Source organism: Delphinapterus leucas, chromosome 9, assembly GCF_059928025.1.
Source record: "Delphinapterus leucas isolate spDelLeu-1000000601 "Yukka" chromosome 9, BTC_Dleu_Yukka2, whole genome shotgun sequence".
Classification (NCBI taxonomy): domain Eukaryota; kingdom Metazoa; phylum Chordata; class Mammalia; order Artiodactyla; family Monodontidae; genus Delphinapterus; species Delphinapterus leucas.
Genome location: NC_143137.1, coordinates 11,416,312 through 11,441,457, shown reverse-complemented (window position 1 = coordinate 11,441,457; position 25,146 = coordinate 11,416,312). Strand labels below are relative to the sequence as shown.

General features: G+C 40.4%; 1 long non-coding RNA gene across 2 annotated transcripts in view; it reads left to right on the top strand.

Moving 5' to 3' along the window:
• The window catches only part of LOC149748346 (uncharacterized), a 93,831-nt gene that overhangs the window by 54,377 nt on the left and 14,308 nt on the right, over positions 1-25,146 (top strand). The window contains exon 2 of one of the 2 annotated variants that reach the window (XR_016394263.1): positions 21,780-22,142. This is a non-coding gene — a long non-coding RNA (uncharacterized LOC149748346). Of the gene's footprint in view, positions 1-1,191; positions 22,143-25,146 lie in introns of those variants that run through there. The other variant, XR_016394262.1, reaches the window with a different exon arrangement.

Genomic DNA, 25,146 nt, shown 5'->3' with positions numbered 1-25,146 from the left:
GAAGGCTGGTAGTAAGAGTCCATGCAGATTTTATAGGCAGTGTGGTACCCCAGAAAGAATAGACTCTGTCTGGAGTTAGAAAATCTGGTTTCTAGTTCTATCTCTGGCACTTTGCAACTTTGGACAAATTATTTATCTTTCCTGAACCTCGATAGATAGATAGATAGATAGATGATAGATAGGTGATAGATAGATATACAATAAAAATGTCTGTCTCGAAGGATTGTTGTGAAGGTTGACTTAGATAATGTTTGTACAGTATAAACTGTAAAGGGCGGTACCAATATTAGTTACTGCTATGAGTGTTAGAGTTAGCAAACTAAAATGTAAACTCCAGATTCAGAGATCAGTCCCAGAATAAGCGGGCAGTGAGTAAAGACCATTATAGTTCATGTCTACACAAGTGCCAGGGGCTTCCCTGGTGGCGCAGTGGTTAAGAATCTGCCTGCCACTCCCTGACTTCAGACTATACTACGAAGTTACAGTAATCAAGACAGTATGGTACTGGCACAAAAACAGAAAGATAGATCAATGGAACAGGATAGAAAGCCCAGAGATAAACCCACGCACATATGGTCACCTTATCTTTGATAAAGGAGGCAGGAATGTACAGTGGAGAAAGAACAGCCTCTTCAATAAGTGGTGCTGGGAAAACTGGACTGGTACATGTAAAAGTATGAGATTAGATCACTCCCTAACACCATACACAAAAATAAGCTCAAAATGGATTAAAGACCTAAATGTAAGACCAGAAACTATCAAACTCTTAGAGGAAAACATAGGCAGAACACTCTATGACATAAATCACAGCAAGATCCTTTTTGACCCACCTCCTAGAGAAATGGAAATACAAACAAAAATAAACAAATGGGACCTAATGAAACTTCAAAGCTTTTGCACAGCAAAGGAAACCATAAGCAAGACGAAAAGACAACCCTCAGAATGGGAGAAAATATTTGCAAATGAAGCAACTGACAAAGGATTAATCTCCAAAATTTACAAGCAGCTCATGCAGCTCAATATCAAAAAAACAAACAACGCAATCCAGAAATGGGCAGAAGACCTAAATAGACATTTCTCCAAAGAAGATATACAGATTGCCAACAGACACATGAAAGAATGCTCAACATCACTAATCATTAGAGAAATGCAAATCAAAACTACAATGAGGTATCACCTCACACCAGTCAGAATGGCCATCATCAAAAAATCTAGAAACAATAAATGCTGGAGAGGGTGTGGAGAGAAGGGAACACTCTTGCACTGCTGGTGGGAATGTGAATTGTTTCAGCCACTATGGAGAACAGTATGGAGGTTCCTTAAAAAACTACAAATAGAACTACCATATGACCCAGCAATCCCACTACTGGACATATACCCTGAGAAAACCATAATTCAAAAAGAGTCATGTACCAAAATGTTCATTGCAGCTCTATTTACAGTAGCCCGGAGGGAAACAACCTAAGTGTCCTTCATCGGATGAATGGATAAGGAAGATGTGGCACATATATACAATGGAATATTACTCAGCCATAAAAAGAAACGAAATTGAGCTATTTGTAATGAGGTGGATAGACCTAGAGTCTGTCATACAGAGTGAAGTAAGTCAGAAAGAGAAAGACAAATACCGTATGCTAACACATATATATGGAATTTAAGAAAAAACAATGTCATGAAGAACCTAGGGGTAAGACAGGAATAAAGACACAGACCTACTAGAGAATGGACTTGAGGATATGGGGAGCGGGAAGGGTAAGCTGTGATAAAGCGAGAGAGAGGCATGGACATATATACACTACCAAACGTAAGGTAGATAGCTAGTGGGAAGCAGCCGCATAGCACAGGGAGATCAGCTTGGTGCTTTGTGACCGCCTGGAGGGGTGTGATAGGGAGGGTGGGAGTGAGGGAGCCGCAAGAGGGAAGAGATATGGGAGCATATGTATAACTGATTCACTTTGTTATAAAGCAGAAACTAACACACCCCATTGTAAAGCAATTATACTCCAATAAAGATGTTAAAAAATAAAAGAATTGGCCTGCCAATGCAGGGGACACGGGTTCGAGCCCTGGTCCGGGAAGATCCCACATGCCGCGGAGCAGCTAAGCCCATGCGCCACAACTACTAAAGCCCGCGTGCCTAGAGCCTGTGCTCCGCAACAAGAGAAGCCACCGCAATGAGAATCCCGCACACCGCAATGAGGAGTAGTCCCAGCTCGCCGCAACTAGAGAAAGCCTGTGCGCAGCAACAAAGACCCAACACAGCCACTCACACACAAAAAGTGCCAGGATCTGAGGAACTGAACTGGTATGGGGGAGGTAACGTAGGGTAAGAGTGGGCAAATAGTTTGTAACAAGGAATTCTGTTAGCAATTATTAGAGATCTACGCATTGGGAATCCGGGGCAGGTGGGGGCCAGCCCCTGGGTGCACTATGTGAGGGAAGAAATCTCAGCAGCAGGCCTGGGGTGGAAGATAAGGACAGCCACTCCCTTGGAATGCCAAGAGCTCAGCATTAGCAAGAGCAAGGCTGGCAGCAGTCAGAATTGGTCTCAGAGTTTGGAGCAGAGAATACTTATGGGGGTCCTTCGATAATAAGAATACAACAATAATAATGAACTCTCCAGCACTTACTGTGTGCCAGGCTCTATCATAAGCTCTCCTCATACTGACTGAGTCATTTGGTCCTTAGAGACAGCCCTAGGCTTATCAGGCTTTTGCAGATGAGGGAACTGAAGCCCAAAGCAGTGAAGTGACTTGCCCAGGTTCACACTGCTGGTTAGTAGCAGGGTCAGGATTCGCAGGGAGCGGGCTGGCTTCAGAGTCTGCCTTTTACCTTGGGCCACAGTTCTAGTGTTAGAAGGGAGAGGAGGTTTCCTAGAGGGTGGATAATCCATTCAACAACCCACATTCCCAAGGTCTGGAGATTTTTACTGCTCATCCCTGTTCTTTATACCTCTGTACTCTCCATCGCCACCATTAATTAGTGTGTTCACAGTCACTGTATTAGTCCTGTGACAAAGGGTGGTGGCTTTTCTTAAGTCTACTGGATTCTCTGTTACGGAGGCAGAGCAATGCGGGGTGGGCCCAGGGCTCTGAGAAGCCTGGGTTTGAGGCTGACCCCACTCTGTGTGGCTGTGTGCCCTTGGCTGTTACTTAAATTCTCCAAGCCCCAGTTTTTTCATCTGTTGCTTTAGACTAGTATTGTGTGTGAGGAGGCCATGTACAGGCTTTGGAATCACACACTTTGAATCCCGACTCGGCCTCTCATTAGCTGTGTGCTGTTGGGAAAATGATGGACTTTTCTGTTTCTCTGTTTCCCCATGTATAATACTGGGATAATAGCAATCATACGTGTGCCAGAGAGCTGTTCTGCGGGTTTACTAGAATATTAGCCCCGATACCTGAGGCTCAGTCAGTGTTCTCCATATGCCAATTTATAGGGTTACGGACAGGGTGCAAAGTGCTCGTTCTGTGCAGCGGTGAGTACAGCGCATGGCACAGTGAGTCCTCACTAGACCTCCTGTGTTATTATCTCCTTGTTAGTCCTGATGCTTTTACCACAGAACAACAGCAGTGCACGGCCCTCATTCTTTTCCTTGAGGACGGAACCTCTGCGTGCTCTCAGGGGATGTATCTCTTGAATGTAGACGGCCTCTAGGTAGGATTGAATCTAAAATTCAGTCTTGTTACTGATTCCAGAATACAGAGAGATATTTTTGTCTTCGACTACTGGCCGCAGGGCAACATCTTCCCAGCTCCTTTCTGTGGTCTCACCTGGAGCGTTCTCCTGCCCTTTGTCTCGCTCTCTGAAGGCTTCGCAGCAGGGCCCTTAGCCTTCCAGAAGAGCCCTCACAAGGCGTGGCTCTGTGGCTTCAGGAGTGATGGCTGGCAAGTCTGCTACCTCCACTTACTTTTGGCTAGATGACCCCTTGTAAGCTTGCTTCATGAATCTTACCACATACCCTACCTCACCCTCAAGCCCCTGGCAGGAAAAAGCACTTCTGTTTTTGCTGGAGTTTTATTTTTATTAAAGTTAAAAAATAGTTATGTAAGACTGAAAACAGCATTTCCCCTCCTCTGCCCCTGTCTGCCTCTGGCTTCTGCTCCTCAGTATCTTAGTCTATTATTGGTTGATATTTTTTTTTCTTTTTTTTTTTTTAGTTTTACGTATTTCTCAACTTTCTATTGTGGAAGATGGGAATTTGGCTTTCTTACACTCCTCCCCGACACAAACACACACAAGACAAACACACATACTTCCTTTCCCCATAGAATAATTACATCATTATCTTGGTATAGAACAATATTCACTGTATCCATTATTGTAATTATGTTAAGAGTATTCATGGATGAGCCGTAGATTACACTATTATCACCAATTATTAAATTTCCTTTCTTGTAAAACTTTCATTTCCCCTAGAGTTAATAATTACCTCATTTTTGTTTGTTTGCTTAGCTTTCTATGTAGCTATTAGTACTTCACCCCAGAGCACTGAGCCAATAGTGTAAAGCTCTGAGTACCTTTAAACATATCAGCAATATGTCAGTTTCACCATTGTCATGGAGACGTCCCCCCTGGAGTGGAAAACTACTGCTCCAGCGTGGCTGGTTGGTCTTTGCTCACTGTATGTACATCTGTCTTCCTCGCATTCATGGCCCTTTATGCACATCCTGGAGATTACCTTCACTTTCTCTGGGGTCCCTGTTTCCTGGATGCCCGATTTTTCTCTCTCTCATTTATTCCCTTATTTGTTGGAAAATATCCCCCTACAAACTTCCTTAATATAAGGAATATGAGAAAATAAAGTTGTTGTTGTCTTTAACATCTGTTAATGTCTATCTGTCCACACAATGGATTCATACTTTGGATGGGTATAAGATTTTGTGCTGAAAATCATTATTCCTCAGAATTGTGAAGGATCATTCTATTGTTTCTGGCCTCCAGTGTTGCTTTTGAGAAGTCCAATCCCATTCTGAATCTCAGCCCTTTTCATATAACCTATTTCCGTCTTTCTCTCTGAAAACATTTTGTGTCCTCTGTTTGTCCAGAATAACCTGACATATCATGGCACTGTGCCTGTGGGTGGGTCATTTTAAAATTGAATCGTGAGTACTTCAGTGGGTTCAGTCTTGAAACTCAAGGCTTTCGCTTCTAGGAATACTCATTTATTATGTGTTAGATAATATTCTTCACTTTCTTTGTTCTTTCTTTTTGGAACTTCTGTTCAGGACCCTCTGGACCACTCCTCTTTCTTTTTTTTCAGGTATGATTTTTCTCTAGTTTTTCCTGTATGTCTTTTCCTTTACTTATATAAGGGAGATTTTCTTGAATATCTTCCTAAACTTTCATTGAATTTTTCATTTCTACTGTCAAAGTTCTGATTTTAAAGAGCATTTTATTCTCTGTTGTTTCTTTTTCTCGTGTGACGTGATGTTCTATTTGTTTTCACTTGATAGATGGAATATCTTTTGTAATTTCTCTGGGGAGATGCATTATATATATTTTGTAATAATTTTCTTTCTCCTGAGAATTTTTTGTGTGCATATTTTCTCTAATGTTAGAGGTTTTTAAAATGACTGGTGCTCCCTAGCTTTCTGTCATATTTATGAGTCAATAAAACTGTTTAGAAGCACAATATGTACAGACAATTCTTGCTGGTTGGTAGGCTTCAGCAACTGAGTGGTGCCTCCGCTACTTCGACAGGGGACCTCTCAATGTCACGATCATAAATTTCTTCTACTGACTTGTCAGTATACTCAGAAAGAAATTCACATATCTCTAGCTGGTAGGGTATAAGTCTGGCTGCCAACATCTCGGGTGAAAGGGGTTTGAGGGTGAAATGGGGAAGAAGCCTCACTCAGTGTCTGTAAACTACCCCTGTTCTCGGATGTGTATGGAGTCCCTGAGTACAGAGTTCCTCTAGTTCAACCTCTTCATCTTCACCTGGGGTAGAGTAGGGGCAGCTCACTGACTGTATGGATCTCACTGCTTTTGTGCAGACTTTTTAACCAGACCTTATTTCTTCAGCTTTCAAATCCCGACTCTTCCCCAATTCCAGAGACTTTCTAGTAATCTGCAGCATAAATCTAGCCTTTAAGAGCTACTATATTTCCAGCTTGGTTTCTGTTTCCCTTGATCCGCTAAGTTGGTTACCCATCAGTTGGTTTTGCAAAGACTAAAATTGCGTTGCTCTCATCACCGCTCCTGTTTTCTTGATCGCCTTGAAGATTTACACCTTTTGTAATTCCTTAATTGTCATTTCAGTGAGGTATGAGAGGGAGAAGAGGTAAATCTCATGCATAAATGGATGTTTCTTGAGAAGCACTTGCACCGTCTTCTGCAGGGCATGTGTGGTTGCCAAGCATGGAAGATAGTTTTGTTTTTGTTTTTTTCATTTGTTTTCCTTCCTGACAGCAGCCAGATTTGGTTTTAGGATTTAACTCCTTCATAGTCAGATGAAACAATAACCACTGGTCCTGCTGTCTCCAGTCAGGGGCTGGGCATGTGGCCCATGCTGAGCCAGACTGATTCTTCCCCTTAAGATTTCAGTCTTCAGAAGATGTAAGACAAGTCTGAAGATACTTGCCATTCGTCCATCCCATCCATGGCATCCTAACTAGATTTCTTCTTCTATTAGACAACTTCTGGTTTTCTTGCCTTCTAGATTTCAGAAATGACTGCTGACTTTAAAAAATGCACAATGTGAGAGTTTCTAGTTAAGTTTTATTTGGGGCAAAATGAGTAATATAGCCTGGGAGACAGCATTTCAGATAGCTCTGAACAGCTGCTCCGAAGAGGTGGGGGGAAGGTCAGTATATATTTGTGATTTTGGTGGAGGGGGAGTACACGCAATCAAGCACATATTGTTTGCAGAAGGTGTTTGCTAGTCATGAGGAGCAGTCATCACCATGAAAGGTTTTAGCGCTTTTCTAGATATGAGGAGATGCAAGAATTGGGATCATAAAATGGGCCCCTGAAAATATCTATCTGAAGACCTGTTCCGCCAGTTTCTCCCAGAGGCGCCTCACTTCTGCTCTGCACCCTGAACCCCTTTCAGGGCTGTTGAAAAGCAGCAGTTGCAGCAGCACGTGCTTTAATCCTTGTAGAGGGAGGTGGCAGGTGCCAAGTTGTAGTTGACACGACTTTTCTTACTGTTGGTTTCAAATCTGATTCTATGGGCTTCCAGTCAATTTTATTAGCTTCTGATAATGTTTCAGTAATTTCACACTAGATTTTGTCATTACTCTAAGGCTGTGTAAAAGTTGCCATAACTTTGATTTGGTGAGAAGCTGCTTCATTACCCAACCCTGCACATTTCCAACTCACTAAATTTTCTCTAAATTCTTGCAAACTGACCAGTTCTTTCCTCAGTTCAGCTCTTTTAGGCAGCACCTCAATAATGTAGCTAGTAGCAGTCAGCTCATCTTTCAACATTCTTCTACAAAACATCTTTGCTTAATGTTGTAATTTTGGTAAGGAATTTTTTTTTTTTTTTTTTTTTTTTCCGGTACGCGGGCCTCTCACTGTTGTGGCCTCTCCCGCCGCGGAGCACAGGCTCCAGACGCGCAGGTTCAGCAGCCATGGCTCACGCGCCCAGCCGCTCCGCGGCACGTGGGATCTTCCCGGACCGGGGCACGAACCCGTGTCCCCTGCATCGGCAGGCAGACTCTCAACCACTGCGCCACCAGGGAAGCCCAATGTTATAAATTTTGTTAGTGACAGTTTCTGTCTTACAAATTATCACAGTCACAATTTATGCCAAATGTCTTGCCTCTATATAATACACACCAGCATTTTTTCAGCTTCCACCAACAGTCTTCTTATAGCCTAAAGCTAATGCCACATATTCCAAGTTTTTGTTATGGCAGTACCTCACATCTATGTTTCAATTTGTGTTTCAGTCAGCTATTGCTATGTAACAAACAACCACAAATCTCAATGTTATATGACAAGATTATGCAGTCTTCATCAAGTTCCCTTTACATCCTTGTGAAAAATAAGTTGATCATTTATGTGTGAGTCTATATCTGAATTCTACGCTTTTACATTGATTTATGTGTCTGTCCTTCCACCAACACTACACTGTCTTGATTAATGCAGTTTTATAGTATGCCTTGATATGAGGTAGTCCTCCAGGTTTGTCTTTTTCAAAATTGTTTCAGCTCTTGCAGTTCTTTTGATCTTTTTTCAATGTAAATTTTAGAACCAGCTTCTCAATTTGTACAAAAAATATCCCACTGTAACATTAGGATTGCATAGAATCTATAAAACAGTTGATGGGGAATTGACATCATAGCAACATCAAGACTTTCGACTCATGAACAAGGTAAATCTCCTATTTGTTTAGGTCTTTGATTTCTTTCACCACTTTTTTGGAGTTTTCAGTACAGAGATCATAAACATATTTTGCTAAAGTTTTTGTGTTACAGTGCACCAAATTATTTTGTATTTTTTGGTGTTATTACAACGTTGCTGTTTGCAATTTTCCAGTTTCCATGGGTAATATATAGAATATATACAGAAACATGATTGATTTTACACTATAAGTAAATTGAACTTATATTGGCCTAATATCCATTGACCTTGCTAAACTTATCTTCTAGCTCTATTAGCTTCCTTGTAAATTCTTCGGGATTTTCTCAGTATACAACCACGTCATCTGTGAAGAGAAACATTTTTATTTCTCCCATTGCAAACTGTATGTCTTCATGTCTTCAAGTCTCTTATTTATATCTACTTATTGCAATGAGTAGAACTTCCAGTATGATGTCAAATAAGAGTGGTGAGAGTGGACCTCCTAGCCTTGTTCCTGATCTTAGGGGTAAAACATTCGATCTTTCACCATTAACTATGATGTTAACAGGCCATTTTGTAGATGTTCTTCCTTAGTTTTAAGAATTTCCATTCTGTTATTAACTCCCTGAGAGGTTTTTTTTTTGTGAATAGATGGTGAATTCTGTCAAACGATTTTCTGCATCTCTTGGAATGAGCATATGATTTTTTCCTTCTTTTGTGTACTGATGTGGTGAATTAATTCGTTAACTTTGGAATGTTCAGCTATCCTTGCATGCTGAGACAAACCTCACTTCATCGGGATGTCTTTTTTTTACATATTGTTGGTTTGCAATTGCTAGTATTTTATTGAAGAGTTTTGGATCTTTTGTTGTGAGGGATATTTGGTCTGTAGTTTTCTAGTAATATCTGTTTTTAATATCAAGTAATGCCAGCCTCATAAAATGAGTTGGATAGCATTCCCTCCTTTTTTATTTTCTGGAAAAAATTTGTGTAGAATTGGTATTATTTTTTGAAATGTTTGAGAAAACTTGATGGTACAGCAGTCTGGCCCGAAGAGCTCTTCTTGGAAGGTTTTTTAACCACATATTCTATTTCTAAAATACATATTAGATTATTGAATCTATATATTTCTTCATATCCATTTCACCTTTATAGTTATAAATGTCTGTAGGATCTGCAATGATGTCCCCTCCTTTGTTCCTCTAATTGGTAATTTATATCTTTTCTCTTTTTTTATCTTTGTCGATATACCTAGTCATTTAATAATTTTTAATTTTTTTCCAACGGAACCAGCTCTTTGGTTCATTGATTCTTTCAGTGTTTTTCCATTTTTTATCTGTTGCTATTTATATTATTTCCTGGGAATTCTGGAACAATTTCCATGAATCAACACTCTAGGTCACTGTGTTTAAAACTTAAATTGTGACTTATAAGAAATACTCTTTACATCATATCTTGATATGGGTACAAAAAGCCTACATACATATAATTACAACAAACTTTCTTGTATTACGTGTGATAAATTTCATTTTTCCCTAATTTAATTCCCTTCGGTTCCAACCTGGCTATATTCTCTTTTGTTAAGAAAAATCTGTTCACAGCCTGCTAACTATATTCACTGACCGCTAATGGTTAGTGATCTACAATTTGAGAAACTTTGCTGAAGATTATTCTGTTCACAGGTCATGTATACCACACTTCGTGAAACTGGTTACTATTTCTTGATCCATGTCATTGATAAAAACAAAAAAACAAGATAAGATACATTATCTAGTCCAACAGCATATCCCTAGAAATCTATTGAGAGGTTGAAACAGAGCCATTAATGAATATATTGATACTTTGCATGTGGTGGTTTATATATCCATTTGACAAACACTGAACCCAGGTATCAATTTAGGTAATGTGAATACAGCAGTCCTTTACCTATGATATTTCTATCTTAGTGGCTAAAGTAGTTAATAAACAGAATGTATAAATAAGTATGTCAAGTGGTAATAAATGCAATGACGAAAAGTAAAGCAGGATAAACGAGAAAGACATGGGATGCCAGGCTATTTTATTTGGCAGAATTAGTGACTATTTCTCTTAAAAGAGAAATGAAGAAATGAGAAATAGCTGGGGAATGAGTATTCTAAACAGGGGAAAGAGCAAGTGCAAAGGCCCTGAGGCAGGATCAAGGAGCTAGAGAGGAGAACATTGCGGGAGGAGAGTGGTAGAGATGGGAGCAGAGAGGTCGTAGAGTCTAGGCCATGGACTGCTTTACAGGCCTTGGCAATTACTGGATTTTACTCAAGAGAAAGGGGAAGCTACTGAAGTGCTGTTGCAGCTGAGTTACGTGATCTTTTAGACTTACATGCTAAAAGACTCAGACTGCTGTGGGGAGAGTAGAACACAGGGAAGATGGGGCAAAGGAAGGTATTGCAAAGGTCCAGGCAAAAGGGGGTGGTGACTTGCGTTAGGAAGATAACAACAAAGATGGTGAGAAGTGATGAATTCTGCTTCTATCTAGTAGGTAAGGCTGACCATACCTGCTGATAAATTGTATGGGGGTTCAAAAGAAGGAAAAAAGCCAAGTCCCTATCATTCCATTTTATGTATTTTTATAACATTAGTTACCATTTATAATTACACTATGTATTTTTTATTTCTTGTTTATTGTCTTCCTTAACCCGTAGATTAGGTATTGCATGAGATTAGAAGCCTTGTCTATCTGTTCACAGCCATATTCCAGCACCTAGAAGAGTGCCTGGCACTAAAGATGCTTATTACATATTTGCTTGTATGAACGAGTGAAAGGAAGGGAATTTGACATCCATATTGAGTCCTAAATACATTTTGGCCTTTTCACCTCTAATTTCACTTCTAGGAATCTATTTTGAGGAAATCTTCACAAATACAAAGCCTTATACCCATAGACACTCATCAGAGCAACTGATGCTAATAGTGGAAAATCAAACACATCCTAATTGTTCAACAAGAAGAAAATCTGGGGCACTTCCCAAAGGTTTAAGGAAGACTTTGACCACTTTCAGGGCAGGACAGTGGATGGCAGGAAACAGCTGTCTCTGCCAGGGCGTTAGCACCAGAGCCCAGCAGACCCGTGGACAGAGGACCATGCCAGCTGGATGGCAGGGTGATGTTAGTTCACTTCAAATCATGCATTCTAATCACAACTCTTAAAATCTCGAGGGTTTAATTTTAAAAGTTTTACAGCGGGCTTTGAGCCAGTTCTGGGGCCTCATTATTGTCAGCTCTCTTCACCATGGGCCTGTGTGGAGGGACTTAGGGGGAAGGAGAGAAGTAACTAAGGGAGGAGAAGCGTACACATAGAAAAACACGAGGGAAAGTGAGTGCAGAGCTTCAGTTAAAACCCAGCTGGGCAATTTGCATCAGTGAGTCTAACTCTGAGAAGGAAAAGGTAGTCTTAGGAAATGCTGTGGGAATATGGGTTTGCTTGGCTTACCCTCCCCATAGACATTGCAGTATAGCTCATGGCAGGAACTCGGCATCTTCCTGTGGGAACTCGTGCTGCTGTGCTCAAACTTGACACACTGGCATGTACCATTTTACTAATTATTGAAACCTACACTTATTCTGAGTGCTGAGTGCTGGGGAAAATAAATGAGATATATAACCCCATTTTTTCCTCACCAAAGGAAGAATCCTCTTTAAAAAAACTTGCACACAACAGAGTTCTAGTATCCAATCTTCAGTATATTTATTCCCAAATCAAAGAATTTCTGAGCTGAAAGGTAATCTGAGCTATTTTGCCTCTTTATTTTACAAATAAGGAAAATGATGTCCAGAGAGTACCTCAAGGTAGTAGAGAAAAGAAGAGAATGCTTTGTTTTCTGACCCTTATTTCAGCTCTGTCTCCATGATTCTGTACTGTTTACTCATTTTTTAATGGATTTACTTATTCAACAAATATTTACTGAAAATTTATGTGCAATGCACTGGTTAGCCATTGGGGAAAGATAAAAAGGAAATGAATTATATTTTCCAGGGATGTGTACTCTGCATGTACATGTTCTTGTACTCATTCTTTCTCTCTTCTCTCTGCCTAACTCGAAAACCAACTTTAGGTGCCCAGGACTTTGATCATTGGGAGCCAAATGCAGGACCTAATGCAAAGGGGAAAATGTAGTTACTATTTGGGCTTCCAGAGACTCGAAGATTTGGGTGGAATTCTTGGAGGAAGAGGCTGTGAAGTTGGCCTGGGGATCCTACAGTTGTGGGTATATCTAGTATAGCACTTGGGGATCTTGGCTGGATAGCAACAGAAAAGAAAGCCTTGGCTAAATTTTGCAGGAAGGAAATTTACTAGAAGTAATTTGGGTACTTCTCATGACTAATGTTATATATGGAGAACTGGGCCTGAATACCCTAGGCACCAAAATTTAGATGTTTGGAAGAGCAGCAAAAATTATGCCACAAGAAGAGTTTGGTTGACATGTGGCTGCTGTGGTCACTGGTCACTGGATGCCACCAACAGAATTAATTCCATACTTTACACTCCCCGTGTGTCAACTACTAGCTACAGGGTTGAGGGGAAATATATATGTATCTGGCATTTTTAGCACGTGTGTTGTGAAGAAGAACCTTGTCTTACACGGTGACTTGGACTATTTGAGAAGACCCCAAACAAAATGAGGGTCCTAATGCTGAGCAGCCAAAAAAGAAAAAAACCCAAAACTCTAAAAAGTCTGTTTAAAATTGAATATAATTGAGTTGAGACCAAATAGGCAATCTGTATAAATTTAGTCAGATTTCCACTTTTTCATCCATAGAAGGTTTCTAGGTATGAATTAATAAATATTTTGTTAACATAGGTTTATCCTAGATACCCAAAGATATATTGGGAAGTAAGGTGCTATGATTAGGGGGAAAGCTCCCAGATATTTTACTATAATGAAAATAATCTCTGAGCTAATTAGATATCTGTAAAAGAAAAACTATCTTTTACACATTAGTCTCTTAAACGTCAAGCATATAACAAAATCCAAATCCAATTGAATTAATAGAAGATCACTTAGGCTGACTTACGGATCATGTTCTATCTAATCTCTTTCCTTTTACTTGAGAACTACTTCATAATTTCCTATAAAACTAAATTTAATTTACTTCCCCCCCCCTTTCAAGCACGTGTCAAAATTTCTCGCTCCATACTGGATTATTCACATCTTCATTGTAGAAATATTCTCTAGTATTTCATTATCTTCAAAAACAAATTTTTCTTAGTCCTTTATCCCTCTAGTTATCACTCTTTTTCTTTGCTTCCATACCAAGAAAAACGTGTCAAAAGTGTTTCGAATATGGGTTGTCTCAAATCCCTCACCTCCCATTCTCCTCGACCTGTTTTCTGACTCAGCCACCACCCACAAGGACCGACCCCAAAATTGTCTCCACGCTCGTTTCACGTGACTTTTTCACGAGCATTCAGCAACATGAACTGTTGACATCTCCCCCCTTCTTTGCTATAAAAAACTATTTTCTTCTCCACAGTTCTGTGACACTGTAATAAATTTGGGCTTTCTTCTTATCTCACCAAAAGCTAGTCTTTCCCAATCTCATTTGCTTTCACTAAAATAGTGGCTTGCAGCGTACTAGTGTTCTTTTTCTTAAGGAATTCAGTGTGGCCTAAAGCTTTGAATACCGTCTATATTCTAATGAGTTCTAAATTTATATCTTCACACTGGACCTCTGCTCTGAAGTCTAGACTCATCTATCAAACTGCCTATCTAATAACTCCTCTTAATTTTGTACTCCAAAGCTCTAAAGTCTAGACTCATATATCAAACTATTTCATGTTTTCTCTTAACCCCATACTCTCATTTCCCATCATCTCAGTTAAAGGTATGAAAAACACTGAGGGCTCATTTGCAGCAACATGGATGGACCTAGAGATTTCCATACTAAGTGAAGGAAACCAGATGGAGAAAGACAAATATATAATATCACTTTTATGTGGAATCTTAAAAAAAAAAGATACAAATGAACTTCTTTCCAAAACAGACGTAAAAAGCAAACTTATGGTTACCAAAGCAGAAAGGGGGCTGGGGGGAGGGATAGATTAGGAGGTTGGGATTAATGTATATATACACACTACTATATATAAAATAGGTAACCAACAAGGACCTACTCTATTGCACAGGGAACTATACTCAATATTTTGTAATGACCTACAAGGGAAAAGGACCTGAAAAAGAATCTATCTATCAATCTATCTACCTACCTACCTATCTATCACCTATCTCTAAATTGGTGTGCAGTAAACTTGAAACTAACACGATATTGTAAATCAACTATATTTCAACAAAAAATTAAAACAAAACAAAACAAAACCCACTGAGGGCTCAAGCCAAGAGCCTAGGTGTCATCCTCGATCTCTCTTTACCTGTCCCCATCACATCCACTTCATCACTCTTCATCACTATTATATACAATCCCAAAATATAGAGGGTCATATTTTCTGAAAATAATGACTGTTTTCCCCTTCCTTTGCAGTCTGTTTTTCTTGTCCAAATGCGTTAATAAAGACCTCCAAGGATATGCTGAAGGTAGCACTAAGAGTGAACATTCTTTTCACATTCTTGAGTGTAATGTGAGTGCTTCTGCTTTTTAACTACTGAGTATAATGCTTGCTAAAGGTTTCTGGTGCATATACTACTTGTTATAGGAAGTTTCTACTTCACTGTCTTACAAAATGTTTAATCACGACTGTGTCTTGAATTTTTCAAACTATTTTTTGTCACGATTGTAAAGTTTTTCTCTTACGATCTGTAAATTCAGCGAACGTATTAGGTATACTATAAATGCATCATTCTTGCATTCTTGAGATGGATCTGTTCCCCCAAGCTACCTTCTCTGGATTTGGAGAATTCCTGTGGTCACTCCTCTCTGTAAAGCACTTTGCACTGAGCAGGTTCTTGGTTTTCTTTTACCATGTGATACCATCTCCCTGGATCTTTTAGGGGCTGCTGTGTTAGAATTTTAGAAAAGATCTGGTCTTCCTAGTAATCTAGGGCCAGGAGTCGAAAGAGGCTGGAGCCTGTGCTCAGTGTGCCATCTTGAGGACAGACAGGAAAGGACGGGATTACTTTGGTTGATGATATAAAAAGATTTGGGGATCATCCTGACTTAGAGGAATGCCCTTGATCCAGAATTTAACAGCATATATCAGGACTAGTGGGAGTGATGATTCAGAGAAAAGAAAAACCTCTCCAAAATTAATGTTGACTTGAAGTTCAAGTGAAGAGAGAAAAGAAACAGGTATGCGAAGAAGTGAAGACAGAGACCATAAAATGTCAAGACCTAAGAAATTTATTTTAAAAATGATTACATCCCTTGAAAGTTTCCATCTTCATTCCCCACAAAAATTTTGCTAAAAACAAACATTCTCATAAGTACTGAATCTTGAATATATGAGTGGTTGGGAGGAGACCAATGGAAAGTTCCCACTCATCCAGTCTGACCACAAATATGACCAAAATTTTTGTAGCCGGGTATGAGTTGTAAAAAAATAGAGGAAAGGCTAAAGTCATATTACTGCTTCCTTCTAGAATAATGGAAGAATTTCTTTGAATTTCAGCAAATATCATAGAGCTCTATAAGATATTCATTGTGGACAGGCGTTGGGAGTCCTTAATCAGTCTTGTCAGCCAGCAAATACCTATCCATAAAAAACTTTCGATGCGTCAGGAACTGTGCTATTTATTGGGGATAAAGTCTGAGAAATATAGACGGCAGCCTTGCCTTCATGAAGTGTGCAGTCTGGTGAGGGAAGAGAACATTAAACACACATTAAATGTGAATGTGATGAGAAGTATTGAGTGAAGCATGGGTGGTGTGGCTGCTGGTAAGCAGCGTGCATGGTCAGGACACAGCTGGGCATGGCGTTTCCTCTAAAAAATGACTTTTAGATTGAGACCCAAAAGAGAAGACAAAGAACCATTGTCAGCCTTTCCGACCAGATTCCTGTCTTTCCAAAGCTGGAAAATAAAACCCAAATTCTTTGTCTAGCCTCTCTGTCCAGAGGTGCCTTTAAAAACAAGAGTGTATGGTTTCAGAATCATGGAATTCTAGAGGCGAAGGCTTTGGTGACTGTTGGTTATCTTTACCATCAGTGGAAAACTGGCTTGTGTTACCACTGTCTCAACTCATGTTATACTGCAGCTGCCCACTGTGAGTAGAGGAGAGGGATGTGAAAGCAGGAGGGTCTATTCCAGGTAAATCCTTCCTGAGAAAAGGCAGGAGTCACATTGCTCCAATAGCAAACTGGAGAGGACTTAAAAAGGGGAAAAATTTTATTTGGACATTTCTGATGACAGGTAACAGGAACTCAGCTCAAACTGGCAGAAGCAAAAGGAAGCAATTTATTGATTCAAGGAACAGAAGAGTCTGGGTGTTGCCATGGAGCTTGCAGCACTACTAGATCTAGATTCTTGAACAATGTCCTTAAGGATATAGATCTTTGTCTTTGTCATTGTTTTTCTTTGTGTGGGTTTCATTGTCCGTCAGCCTCTCTTTATGCAAAGATGATATTACAAGGCAGCTCCTGGCTTAAATGGCTCATGGAACCTGTGATCTCAGAAAAAAAATTGTTCTTCCTCACCAGTGACTTTATTACTTATCAAAAAAGGACACTGCCTGGTTCTACTTAAGTCATGTGAACATCTGCAATCCAGTCACTAGGTCCAGAGGATGGAGTACTCTGGTTGTCCATGGTCTTGTGCCAGCTCTTATGATGGGAATGCTGTGGTCCCTTGATTGACAACCCCATTCCAATCATGGAGAAGGTAGAGGCAGCTCTCAAGAGGAAGCTTCATAGAACAGATGAAAAAGTGAGTAAGTCCACTAAAGAAAGGCGCATTTATGTATTTTTCTCCTTTGAGCTTACATTTGGCTCCTGTAACTAGAGGAAGAGTAGCTATGATCATATGTTCTTACAGTTAATCCAAATTAACTGTTCTTACAGTTAATCCTTGCTCTGCCACTTGTTAGTTTGTCACTTTGAAATTTAAGCATCCTTGTGTGCCAGTGAAGATTATATATGCATACATGGCTTAGCAGTACTCCACTCAGCACGGATTTGCAGCAGCATTAATCCTCCAGCACAGAAGATACTGACCAAAACGCAACCACGTGCCTTGCAAAGGTTTCATTGATATGCATGGAACAAGGCAATATTTCTTTTTTTTTTTTTAACATCTTTATTGGAGTATAATTGCTTTACAGTGGTGTGTTAGTTTCTGCTGTATGACAAAGTGAATCAGCTTTATGTATACATATATCCCCATATCTCCTCCCTCTTGCGTCTCCCTATCCCACCCCTCTAGGTGGACACAAAGCACCGAGCTGATCTCCCTGTGCGATGCAGCTGCTTCCCACTAGCTATCTGTTTTACATTTGGTAGTGTATGTATGTCCATGCCACTCTCTCACTTTGTCCCAGCTTACCCTTCCCCCTCCCTGTGTCCTCAAATCCATTCTCTACATCTGCGTCTTTATTCCTGTCCTGCCCCTAGGTTCATCAGAACTATTTTTTTTCTTTTTTTTTAGATTCCATATGTATGTGTTAGCATACGGTATTTGTTTTTCTCTTTCTGACTTACTTCACTCAGTGTGACAGACTCTAGGTCCATCCATGTCACTACAGATAACTCAGTTTCGTTTCTTTTTATCAAGCCAGTATTTCTTTCGTTTGCTTGCCGTGGTCTATCTTTCTGACACTAACATCAAATTTTCTCAGATTACAGGTTTTGAATTGTCAGCAAATTGTTTGATCATTTCCCAAAGGAACCACATGGGGTGTTTGGTAGGCCGTGTGGCAGCTCCCATCTGTAGAGATGAAATGGATGTGCGTGGTCCTCTATGCTGCAGGAATAATGCTAAAGAATTTTGTGAAGTAGTAAATCAGCACCCCCTCCCCTATGCATATGAAATATATCTTCATGAAGTTTAACCTATTATAACGTTAGAGCTGTAATTTCCAGGAACACGTTTTCCTACTTGGAACAGGACCTGTAATAGTTCCTAACTCAGGGTCGCTGCAATCAGGAAATGACTTGGTCCAGTTAAAGCACTTGCTGGCTGGCACACAGTGAGTTCTCTATCATGTAGTTGTTATTATTCATTTTCTTTTTCTTCTTATTATTTATTTATATTTATTTTTAAAATTTAGTTACTTATTTTTGGCTGCATTGGGTCTTCGTTGCTGCACGGGGGCTTTCTCTAGTTGCGGTGCACAGGCTTCTCACTGCGGTGGCCTCTCTCGTTGCGGAGCATGGGCTCCAGGCGCGCGGGCTTCAGTAGTTGTGGCTCACGGGCTCTAGAGCGCAGACTCAGTAGTTGTGGCGCACGGGCTTAGTTGCTCCACGGCATGTGGGATCCTCCTGGACCAGGGCTCGAACCCATGTCTCCTGCATTGGCAGGCGGACTCTCAACCACTGCGCCACCGGGAAAGCCCCTATTATTCATTTTCATCAAGTATCTGTTGACCAACTACTGTGTTCAAACCATGCAGACAAAAGATATTTGTGAAACGTATGAAATAATTTTAGGATAAAGAGAAAGGTGCTCTAAAGGGATCCAAGGAAAGACATTCCTGGGGTTAAGTCTTTGGGTCTGAGCAGTTCCTGTCACCCAGTAAAGCAAATGTAAAACACTAAACAAATCAAGAAAGAAATCTCTTAAGATTAAAAAATAAAACTAGAGAAAACATGGTTGAGTTATGCAAATTACTAGTTTTGAAAAATCACTAATTTAATCTCTATGTTGCAAATGAATTAGGATATTCTGAACAAGACTGAGAAAAAAAATAAAGCTGAAATTTGGGTTGATTATGTGAGGATTAGATCTGTTATATCCAATGATCTGTTTTAAAGTGAACATTTCTACAATTCTTCACTCCTTTCTGTAGTGTGCATATGATTTCATGGGATTTTCTTGCCACTCAGGCAGACAGGGCAGGCTATCAGCCACTTTCTTCTGGACAGGCCAGCCCCAGGCCTCAAAGGAAGGAGTCAGATTCTTCTGCACCTTTTCAGAGAACTTCTTCACCACAGATTCATCTTGCCAGTGTTGTCTTTGGGGATGCCAGAGAGGGTCTGGTACTCAGGAAAGAGCTGGACAAATGCCTCCCACCCAAAGGCCTCCTGGAGCTGGGAAGAGAAGGAAGGGGCAGAATGAGGTGTCTGGACTACAAAAGCCACGCCCCCCCCCATACTCACATAAAATTACATGATAATGCTTAGTTGTAAGCTATCTTTTAACACTGATTTAATTCTCAACAGTGGCTCTCTCCTTCTCCATTCTCTCATATGCTCATTCCAGTGACTGGTGTCATATCTTATTCTGCCTCACTCCAGTCTCAGAGATGGAGTCTGTGCTTGCACTTTACTTGGTCTCTAATAAATGGTAGTTACTTTTAGTATTATTATTTTTCTCCTAAGCTTAGTGGTAGATAAAGATTTTAATCTGACATAGGTGAGGATCATCTTGTGTAGCTGAAAAGTGGAATCCTTCCACTTGAAAACACAGACACCACCCAGATGTAAAGATATTTTTGTTCTTTGTTGAAGACTCGACTCTTAGTAAGTCTGCCACATTGCCTTATGGAGACAGGCAGATGTGTAAAAAGAATGCATTTTTTTTGTGTGGGTAGAGCTAGGATGAACTCAGACATAGGGAGAGATGTGTACTCAGTCAGTTCCTGGAAGGCCCTCTGAAATGGATAGTCGGGATTATAGAACTTGAGAGCTAGAAAGGACACGATCCTGGTCCATCATTTAGGAATCTCTGACCCTGGAGAAGCACTGCCTTGAAGACAAGTTAAAGTAGAATGTCTCAGCCAACACCACTATCATTCTTTCATTATTGCTCAGCTGAGATCACAGACTGAGCCATTAGGAGATATCTAATACTAATTATAATCAACTTATTAAGTTAAATTAAATTTTAATTAATTGAATTGAATTAAATAACTGACAACCTGGGGTCATTTCAACACAATTGTGACATGGGGGAGCAAGTAACTAATATCTCAAAGGAACATATTCAGGGAAGGCTTCTTGGAGAAGGTGACAATGGTCTGATTTTGAAAGACGGACAGTTTTCTTGGTATATAAAGAAGGCAAAACTATTTCGGTGAGAAAGAGCAATATTTGCAAATGTACAGAAACATGGACCATGGCAATGTGTTCTGAAAACTGTAAACAGTTTGGATTTGCTGGCGAATGAGTAAGAAGGCAAGAATCTGGATCTCGAGGCAGGAGGAAAAGGCAGAGCCAGTTACTAAAGAGTGTGGCATTCTACCTGGAGGCACCAGGGAGTTACTGAAGTTTTAGTAGCTGAAATGTATGTTTTTTTGTCAGCACCTTTAGAAGACAGGTCAGTTGGGATCATGGATAGAAGCAGGGAGACTAGTGAAGAGGCTATTGGAATAGCTTGGATGACAGGCGCCCGGGACTTGAATTTTGACCATGTGGTGGGAATGGAAGGCGAGGGGTCAGGGAGGTGGCCGCCTGGCCTGAATCCAGCCCCAGAGCTATGGAAGTCCAGGTAGAGAGCAGTGAAGGGAGTCTGCCCCCAAGGGCTTTGAATTGAACTTGCAGGTCAAGCTTCTGGGACACTGACTCTTTCACGCATGTGCTCAGACAGATTAGTTATTGCTAAGGAAAATGGAACAGTCCAAATTTATTGTGCGGCCTGAAGTAATCTCGGAATCTTTGGAATCGTGAACATCCAGAGACGGCGTGCGGTAGTGCCAAAGGCGCGGGGGTCTGGAGTCAGAACACCAAACCTGAGTTCTAGGTCTTCCCCTTTCTCTCAGTTTTAAGGTCGATGACAGACTGCTTATGCCCTTTAACCTTCAGCTTCTGCACTTGCCAAATGAGGATTGTGATAATACGTCCTTAGTGTGTTTCATGAGGCTGGCAAGGATTAGATGGGGGAAATGGAAGGGAAGGCTTTGAAAAGCTGAAAAACACTGCACATGTTACTTATTTTATAATGGAACTAGGACTTATCCACACTCGGGGTTTGAGTAAGAAGATACCATTTTGAGAAACTTGCTACCAGGTCACTTTCCCCAGCCTGTGTCCTCGTAATGCATTGTTGTAGTGAGGTGATGTTCTTGTCTTCTGAACTATAAAGATAACTCAGGAGAAACCACTCAATTTTGTATTTGGCAAAGCTGCGAGTCTACCTCAAGTTTTCATGGCCAGAACTGTGTTATCGTGCTATACTTTTCACAATGATTCCACCCACTTTCATTTATTTCCACAAAGTTCTGAGGTGGAGGGGAGGAGTAGGACACATATCATTATCCACTTTAGACATGTAAAACCTGAGCCACAGAGAGACACCACCATGCAGCCGTCTCCCATGTCCAGGGGAGGCAGTGCACCCATGGCTGGTGGCGGTGTTGAAGGAGTTGTAGTGTGGTCCCCGTTTCCCTCCATTTCTGCTCTGTACCTGCAGATACGTTTCCAGAGCCATCCACATGTTCCAGTCACTCAGGGGGGTTCCCTTGTCCATGTGCATTTTGATCCTCTGCTCCCGATTTTGAGGACTCAGACGAGAGTGGGCCTGATTCCCGGGGATGTCCAGCACTGTCTCACTCGCATAGACTGACCAGAGGTTGCACATGGCCCCACTGGTATGAGGATGGATAATCCATCCAGAATGCTTCAAGTTGCGGCCCATCTCGTGGAAGAGACCCCAGATGCCTTTGGATCTTATGATCGTCTCATCAAGGAACACAGGCACTGACTGCACGTGGCACATGATGGGGTATCCAGACTGCATCCAACCTGAAGGAAGCAATAAGGAAGAAGAACTGAGGTGATGAACGATGTTCTTTGTAGATTATATCTCTCCCACCATCCCAGGAAGCCCAGAACATTTTAAGTAGTCCCAGATTAATCAGAAAAGCATCCGACTTTACCCTCTTGTCCAAGCTTATTTGTAATCTAGCCGGTCTCCTTCCCAGTTTCTTGGACTTTTTCATTTTCATCCCTACTTGACCCCAGGGGTATACGTACATGTAATGTGACTATTAGTGTCATCATTCCTTTTTCTTTTTTTTCCATTTTTGCATGGGTGACTATTCCCGTGAATTGCTATGTGGGTGATGTGTTTCAGTGCCATGATGTCCTGTGTCTGCATTTGGGACTACGAGGGAAAACACTATAATTTCTCCCTTCTCTAATTTAGTCTTGATCCATTTTATGGAATCATTTTGAGAGCCTGAGGACGGCAATCAGACTTCCTCATTTTTCTCTAAATACCTACATTTACTCCAGGGTTGTTTTTTTTTTAACATCTTTATTGGAGTATAATAGTTTTACAACGGTGTGTTAGTTTCTGCTTTATAACAAAGTGAATCAGTTATACATATGTCCCCATATCTCTTCCCTCTTGCATCTCCCACCCTCCCAACCCTCCCTATCCCACCCCTCTAAGTGGTCACAAAGCACCAAGCTGATCTCCCTGTGCTATGCGGCTGCTTCCCACTAGCTATCTATTTTACGTTTGGTAGTGTATATATGTCCATGCCACTCTCACTTTGTCCCAGCTTACCCTTCCCCCTCCCCGTATCCTCAAGTCCATTCTCTAGTAGGTCTGCATCTTTATTCCCGTCTTGCCCCTAGGTTCATCTGACCATTTTTTTTCTCTTTCTTTTTTTTTTCTAGATTCCATATATATGTGTCAGCATACAGTATTTGTTTTTCTCTTTCTGACTTACTTCACTCTGTATGACAGTCTGTAAGGTCTATCCACCTCACTACAAATAACTCAGTTCCGTTCCTTTTTATGGCTGAGTAATATTCCATTGTATATATGTGCCACATCTTCTTTATCCATTCATCTGATGATGGACACTTAGGTTGCTTCCATGTCCTGGCTGTTGTAAATAGAGCTGCAATGAACATTTTGGTACATGACTCTTTTTGAATTATGGTTTTCTCAGGGTATATGCCCAGTAGTGGGATTGCTGAGTCATAAGGAAGTTCTATTTTTAGTTTTTTAAGGAACCTCCATACTGTTCTCCATAGTGGCTGTATCAGTTTACATTCCTACCAACAGTGCAAGAGGGTTCCCTTTTCTCCACACCCTCTCCAGCATTTATTGTTTGTAGATTTTTTGATGATGGCCATTCTGACCGGTGTGAGATGATATCGCATTGTAGTTTTGATTTGCATTTCTCTAATGATTAATGATGTTGAGCATTCTTTCAGGTGTTAGTTGGCAATCTGTATATCTTCTTTGGAGAAATGTCCGTTTAGGTCTTCTGCCCAGTTTTGGATTGGGTGTTTGTTTTTTTGATATTGAGCTGCATGAGTTGCTTGTATGTTTTGCAGATTAATCCTTCGTCAGTTGCTTCATTAGCAGATATTTTGTCCCATTCTGACGGTTGTCTTTTCGTCTTGTTTATGGTTTCCTTTGCTGTGCAAAAGCTTTTAAGTTTCATTAGGTCTCATTTGTTTATTTTTGTTTTTATTTCCATTTCTCTATGAGGTGTGTCAAAAAGGATCTTGCTGTGATTTATGTCATAGAGTGTTCTGCCTATGTTTTCCGCTCAGAGTTTGATGGTGTCTGGCCTTACATTTAGGTCTTTAATCTATTTTGAGTTTAGTTTTGGGTATGGTGTTAGGGAGTGTTCTAATTTCATTCTTTTACATGTAACTGTCCAGTTTCCCCAGCACCACTTATTGAAGAGGCTGTCTTTTCTCCACTGTATATTCTTGCCTCCTTTATCAAAGATAAGGTGGCCATATGTGTGTGGGTCTATCACTGGGCTTTCTATCCTGTTCCATTGATCTATCTTTCTGTTTTTGTGCCAGTACCATACTGTCTTGATTACTGTAGCTTTGTAGTATAGTCTGAAGTACAGGAGCCTGATTCCTCCAGCTTTGTTTTTCTTTCTCAAGATCGCTTTGGCTATTTGGGGTTTTGTGTTTCCATACAAATTGTGAAAATTTTTGTTCTAGTTCTGTGAAAAATGCCATTGGTAGTTTGATAGGGATTGCATTGAATCTGTAGATTGCTTTGGGTAGTATAGTCATTTTCACAATGTTGATTCTTCCAATCCAAGAACATGGTATATCTCTCCATCTATTTGTATCATCTTTAATTTCTTTCATCAGTGTCTTATAATTTTCTGCACATAGGTCTTTTGTCTCCTTACGTAGGTTATTCCTAGATATCTTATTCTTTTTGTTGCAGTGGTAAATGGGAGTGTTTTCTTAATTTCACTTTCAGATTTTTCATCATTAGTGTATAGTAATGCTAGAGACTTCTGTGCATTGATTTTGTATCCTGCTACTTTACCAGATTCATTGATTAGTTCTAGTAGTTTACTGGTAGCGTCTTTAGGATTCCCTATGTGTAGTATCATGTCATCTGCAAACAGTGACAGCTTTACTTCTTCTTTTCCAATTTGGATTCCTTTAATTTCTTTTTCTTCTCAGATTGCTGTGGTTAAAACTTCCAAAACTATGTTGAATAATAGTGGTGAGAGTGGAAAACCTTATCTTGTTCCTGATCTTAGTGGAAATGGTTTCAGTTTTTCACCATTGAGGACAATGTTGGCTGTGGGTTTGTCATATATGGCCTTTATTATGTTGAGGAAAGTTCCCTCTATGCCTACTTTCTGCAAGGTTTTTATCATAAATGGGTGTTGAATTTTGTCGAAAGCTTTCTCTGCATCTATTGAGATGATCATATGGTTTTTATCCTTCAATTTCTTAATAAGGTGTGTCACATTGATTGATTTACGTATATTGAAGGATCCTTGTATTCCTGGGATAAACCCCACTTGATCATGGTGTATGATCCATTTAAT